Genomic DNA, 13,052 nt, shown 5'->3' on the forward strand with positions numbered 1-13,052 from the left:
CACGAAGAAGAAATCTCAGATTCTTCAATTAAAGGACCCCCATGTCGTCTATTATATCCTTTCCTTCCTGGCATCAACTCTTTTCAGCCTTTTCATATCCATCAGAATATAGCTACGCCTCCCATCAATCCTTGTAAGATTTATCTCATTCACATGTGTGTGTTGTGTGTTCCTCGACTTGATGGGAACATGACAATCGGTTAACGTTTCAATTTAAAAAGTGATGTTTCTACATCAACATTCAACACATACTCGACTCGTATCACAGAGTATTTGTCCTTTGGGAATCGATTAAATTAACTCATCACGATGGAAGAAAGAAACGACAAGTAAAACAAAACAAAAACAACAACAAATGATTTCAGGGAGAGGCGTCGGGCTTGTCATTGTCGGCATTGTGACTTGTCTTTTTCACTTTTAGCACTTTGTCGTTGGTCGCTCGTCAGGATTCAAGGACGCATATCAGATTTTTCTGCTCAACAAAAAGTTTTTTTCTTTTTTTTTTTGTAAATTGAGTGAACAACAACTCTTCGATTGCACCCAGGATCTAGTAATCGAACAGAACTCGGATGAGTGCGTACTCATTGTTTGCTTCGGAGATGCGAATGTCTACATTGAATGCTCTGTCGGATGTGTACTCGGTGTAAGAGCCGATAACATCCATTGTTTTTTTCCGTTTTATGTGGCACACAGGACACAATCAATGGAAGAATTTATAGGTCTGGAACTAAAGCAAAGGCATCAAATGAATAAGAGCTTAAAGGACACATGGTACTTCATTGCATCTCTCTGAGTCTGAAGGACTAATGATCCAAGAAAAAAAAAAATAAAAACAAAGGAAATGCGGCTTAACGTATAGCAATCGTGGAGACAATTAGAGGAAATGGGGCTGGACGCTGCTTGGACGAGACTGATGTTGATGATGATGGGGCCTGGTTTCTGGAACAGTGGCATTGTAATGATGTTAAGTGCTGATGCTGGCTATATTGGATTTATATTGTTGCTTTCGAGGTCTTTTTTATGATGAATTGTTATGGTTTTGGATTTTTGTTTGGCTTCATTTTGGGAGGGCTTCTGGTGTCGTTTTTTGTGTGTGAGAGTTTGTAGACTGATTTAGGTTTATTGAACATTATTTTGAATGTAGTTGGGTGCCAATGATTAATGATTTCATAGCTGATGCACAAAAGAGAGAGAGAGAGAGAGTGATTTTTATGAGAATACTTAATGATAATGGATGAATATGGGCATTCATCAGAAAGATGGTAAATAGAAAGAGATTGCCATTGGATATAATGTTTTTTGCTTGTTTTAAGTGGATTGGAAAAAATGTACATACATAGCAAAATGTACACAAAAATGTCCGAAGTTTCTGTTTCTTATACAAATTAAAAAATATACATTTTTTTCTTCATTACTCGCTTAAACGTATAGTTCACCTCGGTCCTAAATATGTTATAAGCCACATCCTAAACAGACTGATCAAATGACGTCGAACTTGGTTTGAAGCGTTTTTTTGGAGATTTGGAAACAGATACCTAATAATCTCTTAAGGGGCGAAATCCCTCTGGAATTTTTTATTTTTGCATTATTTTTTTTTTTGGGTAATAAATTTATTTATCAACCGAAGAAACTATTTTCAGTGGTCTCAGCCTTAAATGAAGCCTCAAAAGTGCCTAGATAGTCCCGAAACCAATGCGGTCCGAACCTGCCATAGTACGAAAACAAAAACTTTACACGCATTTTTTTCGAAACTAGTTTTTTTCCGCGCCGTGCAATGTAACTCAAAAACTAATGAAGCTATCGACTTGAAATTTGAAGCAAATTACTCCTTAACTTATTGGCCATAACATAAACCTAAAAGTTGAATAAAATTTGTACAGTAAATATTTTTTTTAACTACTTCTTTGTAAAAAAAACATGGTTTTTTTCGTTTTTTTTATTTCTAATTTTTATTTTTCATTTAAAAAAAATAAATTTAGGTTCATGCAATGCGTACTAATATCATCTAACGGAATTTTTTGATTTAAGATGATGCGTAAACTAGAGGCGTCAACTTTGAAAGGCTCCAGAGTCGCCATTTTGTTATTTTTTCATTTCAAAAAAATTTTTTTCAATACTTAATAATGTCAGTAATATCTTGTCTTTTTCCAAATTTCAATAAGTGCTTTTAGTTTTTCATAAAAAAATATTGAAAAAGGTGTCGTCCGGAGGGATTTCCCCCCTTAATGACTTCTGTTTTATGTCTGACTTCCAAACTATTGGGTTTATTAATTCAAAGAATACGAATAGGTACAAAAAACTGGATTTTTCAAAAATATTTTTTTTTAAATGTATTTTTAATGCATTAAATTAAAAAAAAAAAAAAATAGGCCACGGTATAGGGTAGAAAAGATTACATATGTGATAGAGATATATAATATTTGAGTTCAATAGATCAAGCATTAATAAAATGCATGAAGAACTGTATCGTCGTATCTTTTCTTATGTTAAAAGTGGTCTACAAAGTTAAAGCATTTTATGCAAAAATGTATTAAAAAATAATACTATTAAAAAAAATATAGTATTTTATATATTTTTGAAATTGGTTTGATATCCGAACAAATAGAAATTTGAGATTTGGAAAAAAAATCTAAAAATTTGTTTTTGAATATTTCGATGGTTATACCCATAAAAACAACAAACTGAAATTTCAAGTTTTGTTTAGTCAAAACCGTCTAAAAAGCAACCACTTATCGGTAACTTAAACAATTTTAAAATTTGTTGCAATTATTACTCAGACACAAATCGATCGACTTCATTATTTTTGATGATATATAAGTTGTATCAATGATACAGAACTCCGAGATAAAGAGCCCGCCTAAGATACAGAACACCTTACGTGTGTCCTAACGTTTTCATTAAGATTAACTTAACTTAAATTTATTTTAAGACACAAAAGACGTAAGTGAAGAGTGCAAAAATGATACAAGTAATTTAGAAACCTAAGATTACATTGTGGTAATATTTTTTTTTCTTCCTTATTTTAAAATAGAAATCATTTTGCAAAGCTCTAATGCTTATTTCACACGAAGGCGGGAAACGGCCAAAGATCGTTATTGAGAACACATTTTTAAGAAAACGAACGTAAAAAAACGAGCTAACTGGGCCGTTTGGCCGGTTTACGGCTTCGTGTTAAATGGCTCTTATGAATACGTTACAAAGGGAAAATATTTTACTTTTTGAAAATGTTCTGGGCCTTTTGAATAGTAATGCAAGAAATGAGAAATTAAAATTCTGTAGAAATGTGAACAGGTGGACGCACAGACGTACAGAAGGCATACGGACGGAATTACGAGACCCACTTTTTCAGACTTCTCTGTCGTCGTAATGTTGGTTTTGATTAATACCTAAAATTTTGTTCGACACGAAAACAATAGTCTTTAAATCAACAACACTTTATTTAAAGTTAAATAAAAGACACAACACACTTTTGTTTAGTTTATAAATTTTGAAAGATTTTTTTTTAATTTCTCTTGGTGGTGGTTTCATATAATTTATATATACCTGCTTTATTTTTTTGGGCTAGTTTATTTTAATGGAATTCCAATCAAAATAAAATCCACAATTAGGTCGTACAAACTTGGTTATAAAGTAAAAGTAACTTTAAGTTTGAAATCTTTTTATGTAATTTTTTTGTATGTCTAGTTTAATGTCCCAAAATTCACTAAAGGCCCCAACCCATAGAATCCGTTGCGTCCGTTCCGTCAATCCATCTGTTGAAGTTGAAGGATGGGACAGAAAGGGGTGACCCATAGAATACGTCGTATGACGGATTTTTTTTTGACAGCTCACTTCAAATTCCAAGGTGTGTTCGATATTTTATCGCTGAATGTGCACTAAGGAAGTTCTGATGGAAGAAATTTTTAACTATTATTGTTGTTCTTTTTTTTACTAAAATAAAATGCACGACTAGATTTCCTGTAGGTACTTGCTCTTCAGTTAAAAACAATTTTTTATAACAAATTATGAGTTGTAGGTATGACTTTGGCATAGTAAAATTGAACTCTACAACAGAATTTGAGTATTTAATTGATATAATTTATTAGATATATCATTAAATGTTACTTTTATTAAATTTTCTTCACAAATATACAATTAAAGTTCACAATTTATAAAATCGGAGAAGAAAAGAACACAGTTCTTAGTTCTGAAATTCCCCGGTGTGCACTCAGAAACAGAAAATCGAACTGATCTATTGTTGACAACCAATGTCAAAGGATACAACGGATGAAATAGTAGAAAGTTGGGCTACTTCTTCCGTCGAATCCGTCCGTCTCCGTCCTATCCGTCGCTTATGGGTCGCTTCCCATAAGAACGTGTGTATTTTATTGAGCTGTCAGTTAAAAACTTCGACGGAACGGACGGACGCAACGGATTCTATGGGTTGGGCCCTTAAACCAATTTCGTAGATATTTTTTACTTTCAAATTAACTAGTACAACTTTACTATGTTATCTTTTATTAAATGAGGCATATGCATAAAAAAAAGTAATTACTAGTAGTAAAAGGTTTATAGTAAATACTAGTACTACTAGTAGAAGCTGAAACTAATAGTATTTACTACATTCGGTATGCATAAACCTCAGTTTCTACTAGCTAGTATAAACTAGTAGTAAATACTCGTTGACAATTTTACATCCAGATGTATTTTTTAAACAAGTGAATAATGGCCATTAGAAAGAAATATTCCCAAAAAGAAACTCCAACAGTATTTCATTTTATTTTTGTATTTATTTATTTTTTTTTTACACATACAAAATTTTTAAATTTATCACCTGATGTAAACGTGTACGTGAACTCAAGAGAAAATAAAATTAAAAGTGATTAATATCCAAATACATTTCTGCTTTTAACAAAATATACTCAATATTTCATGCAATAGAGGCACATTTGTCTAAGAAAAACAAAAAATAAAACAAATGGTAAAACTTAAACCCTATGTAGGTTGGTCTAAAAAAAAAATACATGCCTACATGAAAAATGAAAAGTTAAGACAAACCTATTCATAATACACCCTCATATCCCTTAAAGCTATTTGAATTTTTAAGTGATATAGCTGAAGGATACAATTCACAAAAGTTCAACATTCTCATTCATTTACACTGACCTAAGGAACAAAAAAAAAACACATCAAGAGCTAAATAAATGCCAAACTCATCATCATCTCATCAATTTTTCAAGAATCCTCAAAGTTTACCAAGAAAATCTTAAAAATATTCAAGGACATATTATTCTTATCCTTATGCTGATGTCCACTAAACTTTTTCCCTACAAGCTATTCAAAATATGGAAGCCATCCACTTGGGGCTTACCATATTTACCACCCTCCTACCCGTAATTGCCGGTCAGAAATAAAATTCGTCAACTTATGGATGATAGAATTTTACCCCAAAATTAAACCTTTCGTTTCTACTTGCAATTTATCAGTTATTTCTTATCAATTTTTTTTGATAACAAAGTTCATTAAATACTTTTTTTCATAAATATTTTATAACTACTCACAGTTTACTTCCTTATCAGTTTTATACATCGAAAATGGGAATAACAAACATAGCAAAAAAAAATAAAATCAATAGGGTTACCCTATGTTTCTGAAATGATTTCATCATACTAAAAATAGAAATTTCCAAACATATTGTCTTCCATATATCGTCCATATGTGAAAAAGGATGTGTCCCACCAACCATATTGAAATTCAAGCTTACCTTCTAACAAAACGATGTCTTTTTTTTCCTCTCCAATCCTATATTTGCACCGAACCAAAGAACACAAAAATATAGAAAAATAAAAAACAAAGTCCTGGCTTGTAACAGGATTTGTTGGATTTTTTACAAAAAGAACGCACCTTTCACACACCGTCGAACACTATCAACAACGCCGCGAAAAAAACGCAATTTATTTCAAAACATCCCCAACATATGTCATAGTTAATTAATTTATTTAAATGCAAATTTTTCACAATCGACCAATTCGAAATTGTCATTTGTCAAGGATATATGGAAATTTTGTATTTTTAATCCTTACAGATCAGGACAGTTTATTTATTGTTTATCTTGTTTAAATTGCGAAGATGAAAAAAATCAACTAAAGAGATATCCAAACGAACCGTTGTCACTAAGATAGACTGCCTTTGGGAGGATCCTGCAAAGGACTGAGGGAATTTTTATTATTATCCTTACACAAAGAACACACCGTTTTTGGGATTTCAATCGAAACTTGGTAGTGTTTATAACATTACGAGTGGCAACCGTCAGACTTGGAGTCGCATTGAATTGGTGTTTGAAATAAAATCAAGGAGTACCATCATGAGCCGACAAATAGAAAAGCTTTTTGTGCAGACGCAGAGAGCTTTTTCTGTAAAAAGTATCCTTATCAGTTAAAAAGAAGATAGGTTTGGGGTTGTTTTGGTTTGCATATTATTGTGGGCGACTTTGACTGCGGCGAAGGAGGTGGTAGCGTGTGTTAAAATTCTCTATTGATAAGACAGCTTGGTTGTTTTGATGTTAATGTTGGAAGCTCCATTCCTCCACTCTGTCATGATGAAAAGAATAAATTTCTCAAACAACTCAACTAGTATTAGCGTAACGGTGTGATTTTGTAGTTAACTTTTTTTTTTGCTAAAATTTGTATGCAAATATATAGAAAAAAAAAACCCCAAACCGAAGGAAGCTTATAGATAAAATCATCAAAAAGTGGCAAGTTGATTTTATTTAAAATAGGTGAAAACAGAGGCGTGTGTTGTGTAGGTTTAGGGCAGGTCGTTTTTGGGATAACTTAAGGTTAATAAAGAGAGGGATAATAAAAAGGCATGTCAAAAGGTTGGGATGTTTTTTTATATTGACAGCAGTTGACTTTGAAAGCAGTTGAATAAGATAAGGGATGGATGTCCTTACGATAAGAATTTTAAAATGATAATCTACTCTGGTAAAACAGTGATTTTTTATGTTTTCAATTTAAGAGGAACGTTGATTTTTTTTTCAAGTTATGTTATATTTATTATAGAAAATGTACTCAGACATGGATATAAATCGGTTAAACAACTTTGGAAGCATTTAATTCCATTTAAGAAAATTTTGCAGTCGGTCTTTGTATATTTTTGAGGACTTGGAGAAATAGCACTTTTTTCTAACCAAAAAATCCTTCGAAAAATATATTTAATCCATATCATAGGTATAGGATAGGTGTTAGGTCTAAAAGGTACCTACAGCTGAATTTCTGATGTGCAGCATTTCTAAGTTCTGTAGTTGCATTATGTTTTTGTTTTTGGGACCAATAAGCAACTGGCGGTATAATAGAATATTTTTTTTTTTTAAATTCATTTGCCAGCCAAATATTTACAATCGAGGGAACTATTGTTTGGTTTGGTTTAGTTATTATTTTTTTTATTCAACGAGGATCTCATTAAAAATTAATGTTCTCTGATAAATCTGATAAGAGTAACCCCTTTTTACAGTGCGTTCTGGTACTAACTTTTCATCGACATATTGCTCACAGAAAACATCCTCCCACAAAAAATATTAAAATTAACTTTCTCGATTCTTTGTTAATGAGACAAACAAAGCAGTGTACTATCAGGGCCGGTTTTAGGGGGGGCAGCCTGGGCCGTCGCCCAGAGGCGCAAGCACTGAACTTTTACAAAAGTTTTATAAATAACGAAGTCTATCCAATCGATGTTTTATTTATTTTTACTTTCACAAAGGCGCCCCAATTTTTTTCTATTTTACTTTTTCAACGGCGCTCGTATTGTTTGAATGTTTGTTTTAAACTTTTTGAAGAATGAAGGCGCCCCCCAGTTTTGAGTTAATTTGTTTGGCTTCCGGAAGGACAATGGTGTCCAAAATCTTCGTTCATCTTTGAAGAACAAGGCGCCCCAATTTCTTTTGAAAGACTAAAGCAATCTTAATATTTTTCCAACCAATTTAATTTTTGCAAAGGCGCCCCTATATATAAAACACTAAATCATAGCTGGTAATATCCAGGCTGTAATAATGAATAAAGAAACAGAAGGGAGACAGACAGAAACCCGAAATTAAAAGTCCAGGAAGCCCAAAATCCAGAATACCCTAAATTCCGAAAACCCAAAAACCCGAAACCCCAAAATCCCGAAAACACAGAATCCGAAAATCCCGAAAAACCAAAATCCCGAAAACCCAAAATCCAGAAAGGCCAAAAATTGACAGCTTCTCCATTTCTCATAAAAAACTACGTTTGTGTGTGAGAATAAAAGAATAGATCTGTTCGTTGTTCCCTCCTCCAGGGCACTCAAGTCATGTCAATTAACTGTCAAAAAAATCAGAGTTTCTCGGGTTTTCACTTTACATCGAACGCCTTTAAAGCTGAAACACAATCACGCTTTGCCGTCGATTTTGACAAATGCGAAAAGTTCAACTATAGGAAATCTGTGTATCCTCACACAATGACGCTTTTCTTACGTACGCTTTTTTTGACAAACGTAAGGAAACGTAAGAAAGCGAGCAAAAGTTCAACCAGACTGAACTTTTGCTCGCTTTCTGACATTTAACAGACATAGTTACAGTCACCCACATTATTATTGCGCCAAATGTGAATAAAAAAAAAATAAATTATTGCAATACTATGTGTGTTTTTTAATTTCTCTATATAGTTTTTGCACAAAAAAACGACATCGAGATATTTTAAATCAAAACAATTTACGTATTAAAAACAAAAAAAAATTAATGATGTTTTAGACTGAGTTTTATTGTTAAAAACAATATATTTTGATTGGTTTTGTTTTTATAACTATAGGATTAAAGAATAAACAAATTTCTATGCATTTTTTAAACATATTAATATCTTTTTTCATTTTTCCACAATTAAATCAAGATAAAGACTTGGCCCAATAATTTTGTGAGTGACTGTTTTTTTCATTTGACAGCAGATTTTATGTTGCAATCAGCTGTTCAAAGTCAAAGTGACAGAAGCGCGCTTTGAGGATATCTCAACGTAACGCAACGAAGCGACGCCCTAAAGCGTGATTGTGTTTCAGCTTTTAGTTTCATCAGCGAACATCGAATACAGAGGAAATAACTCTGGTTGAAAAAGGAGCTACGAAAAACGCTTGACAACGAATTCGGAGCGACCCAGAGTGCCCTAGAGCTCACAACGAACAAACCTAATACTTATAAAGGTATGTCGTTTTCGATTGGCCGTCCGAAAGCGTCCGGAATCATTCAGAAGCCTGCTACAAGTTTTTTATTCTCCTACTGAAAAAAAAACAAAAAAAATTATTTGATTTTTCACCAATACAGATATTAAGATTCAGAATTGGGTGGAATTGATTCAAACTTTTTTATTGGATTTCAGTATGAGTGAATCATTGAGTGATTCCAATCGAAAACGACATTAATGTACCTAGTTGAAAAAGTTTTTGAAAAAATATTGTTCAAATAAAACCAACTGTACCTACTCTTTAAATGTGTTTAAACAAAAAAGTCAGAAATAAAGGTAAACTTGTCAATTGAGCCTAAATGACATGAATATTTAATTTTTTTTAAAGTTAACCTTATGTACTTTAATAAACTGCACATTGTCAATAAATGCATTAACAAGTATATGAGAGGTAAGAGGTAAGACATAATCTGCTATTGCTTTTTTCGTGATTTTAAAAATTGTTTTAAAATGAATTTTTTTTTTAGAGGCGCCACTTGAAATCTTGCCCAGGGGCGCCGGTAGTGCTCAAAACGGCACTGTGTACTATATTAAACAATTAAATTAAACGGTCAGTAGGTATTCAAAAAAAAGTAACACTTTTAAACTAAAAATTAAATATGTAATAGAAACAAAAGTTACGCATACGCCACAGTGCACCATGTGTAGAAATTACTGTAGCATAAAAGAAGGATAAGTTAAATCATTTCATGTATGCTATTATTTTGTATGCTAACATTGAAACAAAAAATTACCCGAAATTACACATATATTATAAGACGAAAATATGAGATTTGTTTGGTTATCTCTGAATATAAGATATTAGTCCATTCAAAATAGACATTCAACCCAGAAATAGTTTGCATAGAGCTTAAAATTGGTACAGAGCATTAAAATGTCGATTAAAGTAAAACGTCAAAAGTTCCCCAAAAGTCCGATGTGTGCATAAAAAGTTATTCATGTTTAAATGTCGAAATTTTAGTTTTTTTTATATACTATAATTTAGAAACGGGAGAAGCTATCAAAAAAAAAGTATATAGAGCACTTGTAGGTTTTTTGAGATACCGCTTAAAAGATACCGTAATTTTAAAATTTATCAAAAAAAATTGTCGAAAATAAATGTTTTATGCCTATATCCCTTAAACGATGTGTCCTATTGAAAAGTTGTATAATAACTTTTTTTTTGTTGAATTAGTCGTTCAAAAAAAAAAAAAAAAAAAAAAAAACATTTTATTTGGTCAAAATTCAAAAATTGCGAATTTTTGTACCTAGCTTCTAAAATATGAGTTTTTTATACAAATTTTTAACTCACTTCATGCACTACCACGTTTTCAACAAAATATCTTTAGATATGCTTTAGTAAGACTTATCGTTTGAAAGCTACTTTTCATAGAACCCTTTTATTGATGTCTGATTTTGCACGGAAAAGACACAACCGATTGCAATGCATTTTTACTGTATATTTTTTTTTTTTTTTTAATTTAAACCAAATTTTACAATACTTTTTATGTTTTTATTTATCTAAATATTTTCAAAAAATTGTATAATGAGTTTTTAAAAAAGCTTGAATATTCTAAGAAAATTTTAACATTAAGGCCCATTTGCTCATACTAGTCATAAATTCTAATCTTAGCTATATCAAACATAACTCTTATGTTTTACTTAGTTTATTCTAAGTTGCTAAAAAATATTTATTTTCAACCTAGCAATGATTTACTTTCATGCGAGAAATCGCTGAGAGCTTCAAATAAATTTGTCAAATCGATAAAAACGTAAGTTAGTTTTATTTGTTTTTTGAGAAAATTTATCAAAAATATTGGGAACGTTCAGGAAATATTAGGGACTAGATATTTAGGTAACGTCATCTTCTGAACGGAGATTTGAGTAAATTGACTAAATTTGTTTGGATCTGATGTTATTGTCAAACTTCGAAAATTATTGAATAATTTTACAGATCGCATGGGGCAGAAACCAAATTTCACTTAACTTTAATAAATAAATAATATTAATTATAACCGATAATGCACTTTTTACTCGTTTTTCACATAAATAGATTTAATTTTGCTAACATAATTCTATGATTAAAAACAATCAGCTGTCATGTTGACAAAAAAAAACTTTCCTACATTTTTAGGGAAAATTTTCTTGCCAGTCAGCTTTCCAATAAAATTACCTAAATTGGAAGGATTTTTTTTGACAGTTGACCAATCAGAGCACGAGAAATTACCTAAATATTTAGTCCCTAACGTTTCTGAACCTGTCCATTGTGAAAAATGCCTTTAAATTAATAGAAAATGATGAAATTTGTGAAAGTCTAACAAAGTTGGTGTTAAATTTAATAAATGGATTCATTTTAGCGAATGTGTATGTGTTTTGTGAATGTTCAAAATTAGAATTGAGAATAAGACAAAAAAGGGTTAACATTTCCTTAAAATTTTGTTCAGTGAATTTTGGCATTTCCAGATGGTTACTATTTATAAAAGTAAGTTAACTGATATTATTTTATTTAATTTTGGTCCATTTTTGTACCATGGCATTATTTTTTGAGCTGGAATCTGCCTATTTTACAAAATAAATATGCTTAAGTAGAACATAAACTACTTATGTTCTACTATTTCTTCCCCCTAAGTTATGTTAAACTTAGAGGAATTTATGACTCAATTGTAAGTTCGTGCAAACAGCTGTGTAGTAGAGCTGTAGCAAATCGTATGTATTCGTTACTAAAATGCGGGTATTCACTTCAGTAACGAGTAACGAAACGTTACTTTCTAAACAGTATCGTTACTCGTATGTTTCGTTACTGGGTACTGAAGTAACGAAACATACGAAACGTACGAGATACGAAACATACGAGTAACGACGCGATTCCAGTTTCAATACTAAATCCGATGTAAGAGATACGAAATGCAGTGATACACTCAATTTGTCGCATTTCGCATCTCGTGTCGGTATCGTAACCATAGTCAGAATGCTAACTGCAGATAATTATCTGAAGTTTACTTTTGTCTCGATTAAAACAGTAGTGCCAAGGTTCAATAATCATTGTGTTGTCGATAATTTATACAGAAATATCAAAAGAGACGTTTTTGTATTTTCTCTATTTGGCCGAAATATGTATATCCACGACGCAACCAATCTGTTTATGGCCATGGTGTTAATGGTATTGATATTTAGCTTAAGAATGTACAAAAGTTTTTTGGTTTTTCAAAAAATTAGTTTATTTTCGGTGCAAAATTTTCAACACAAAAAAAAGTAGAGAAAACGAGGTTTGAAAATCACTCTAAATAGAAAAAATAAATGAAAAATTGTTCGACATGGTTGTATTGAAGTGTTAATATTTCGAGATCTGCGCGTTGCACTTTTGAAATAAAGGTCTCTAAAGAATTGTGATAAGATTACTGAACGAATATAAACAAAAAATTACCAAAGTTTTGTCGAAAAATTTGAAAATAAATCAAAAAAGTTTCCACGTTTGATTAAAAAAAAAACGAAAAAAATTCAATATAGCTACCTTTAAACTCTTATTACATGAGAATGCCGCAACTAATTTTAATGTTTATGACCTTAAAATGTAGCTTAGATTATAGAAATTGTTTTTGGTTTTTTTCAAAAAAAAAATTTTTTACACCCTTATACTAATGTACGAAACATACTAAAAATACCAAACATACGAAACGTATCAAATACATGAAATATACGAAATGTACGAAACACACGAAGCATGCGAAAGTAACGAAACGTGCGAAACATGCGAAACACACGAAACATACGAAATAAGCGAAAAATGCGAAACATACGAAAGTAACGAGTAACGATATTATTGATGCGGGTACTAGTATCAAAAGT

At 31.4% G+C, this 13,052-nt stretch overlaps 1 protein-coding gene across 1 annotated transcript in view; it reads right to left on the bottom strand.

Moving 5' to 3' along the window:
- Nucleotides 1-6,292, bottom strand: part of LOC129919911 (synaptotagmin-5) — a 163,641-nt gene extending 157,349 nt beyond the window's left edge. Inside the window, exon 1 of the mRNA XM_056001020.1 lies at nucleotides 5,744-6,292. The gene's annotated coding sequence lies outside the window, so the exon portion shown is untranslated. The remainder of the gene's footprint in view (nucleotides 1-5,743) is intronic.
- Between the last annotated feature and the right edge of the window lie 6,760 nt (nucleotides 6,293-13,052).

This window comes from Episyrphus balteatus, chromosome 4, assembly GCF_945859705.1.
Source record: "Episyrphus balteatus chromosome 4, idEpiBalt1.1, whole genome shotgun sequence".
Classification (NCBI taxonomy): domain Eukaryota; kingdom Metazoa; phylum Arthropoda; class Insecta; order Diptera; family Syrphidae; genus Episyrphus; species Episyrphus balteatus.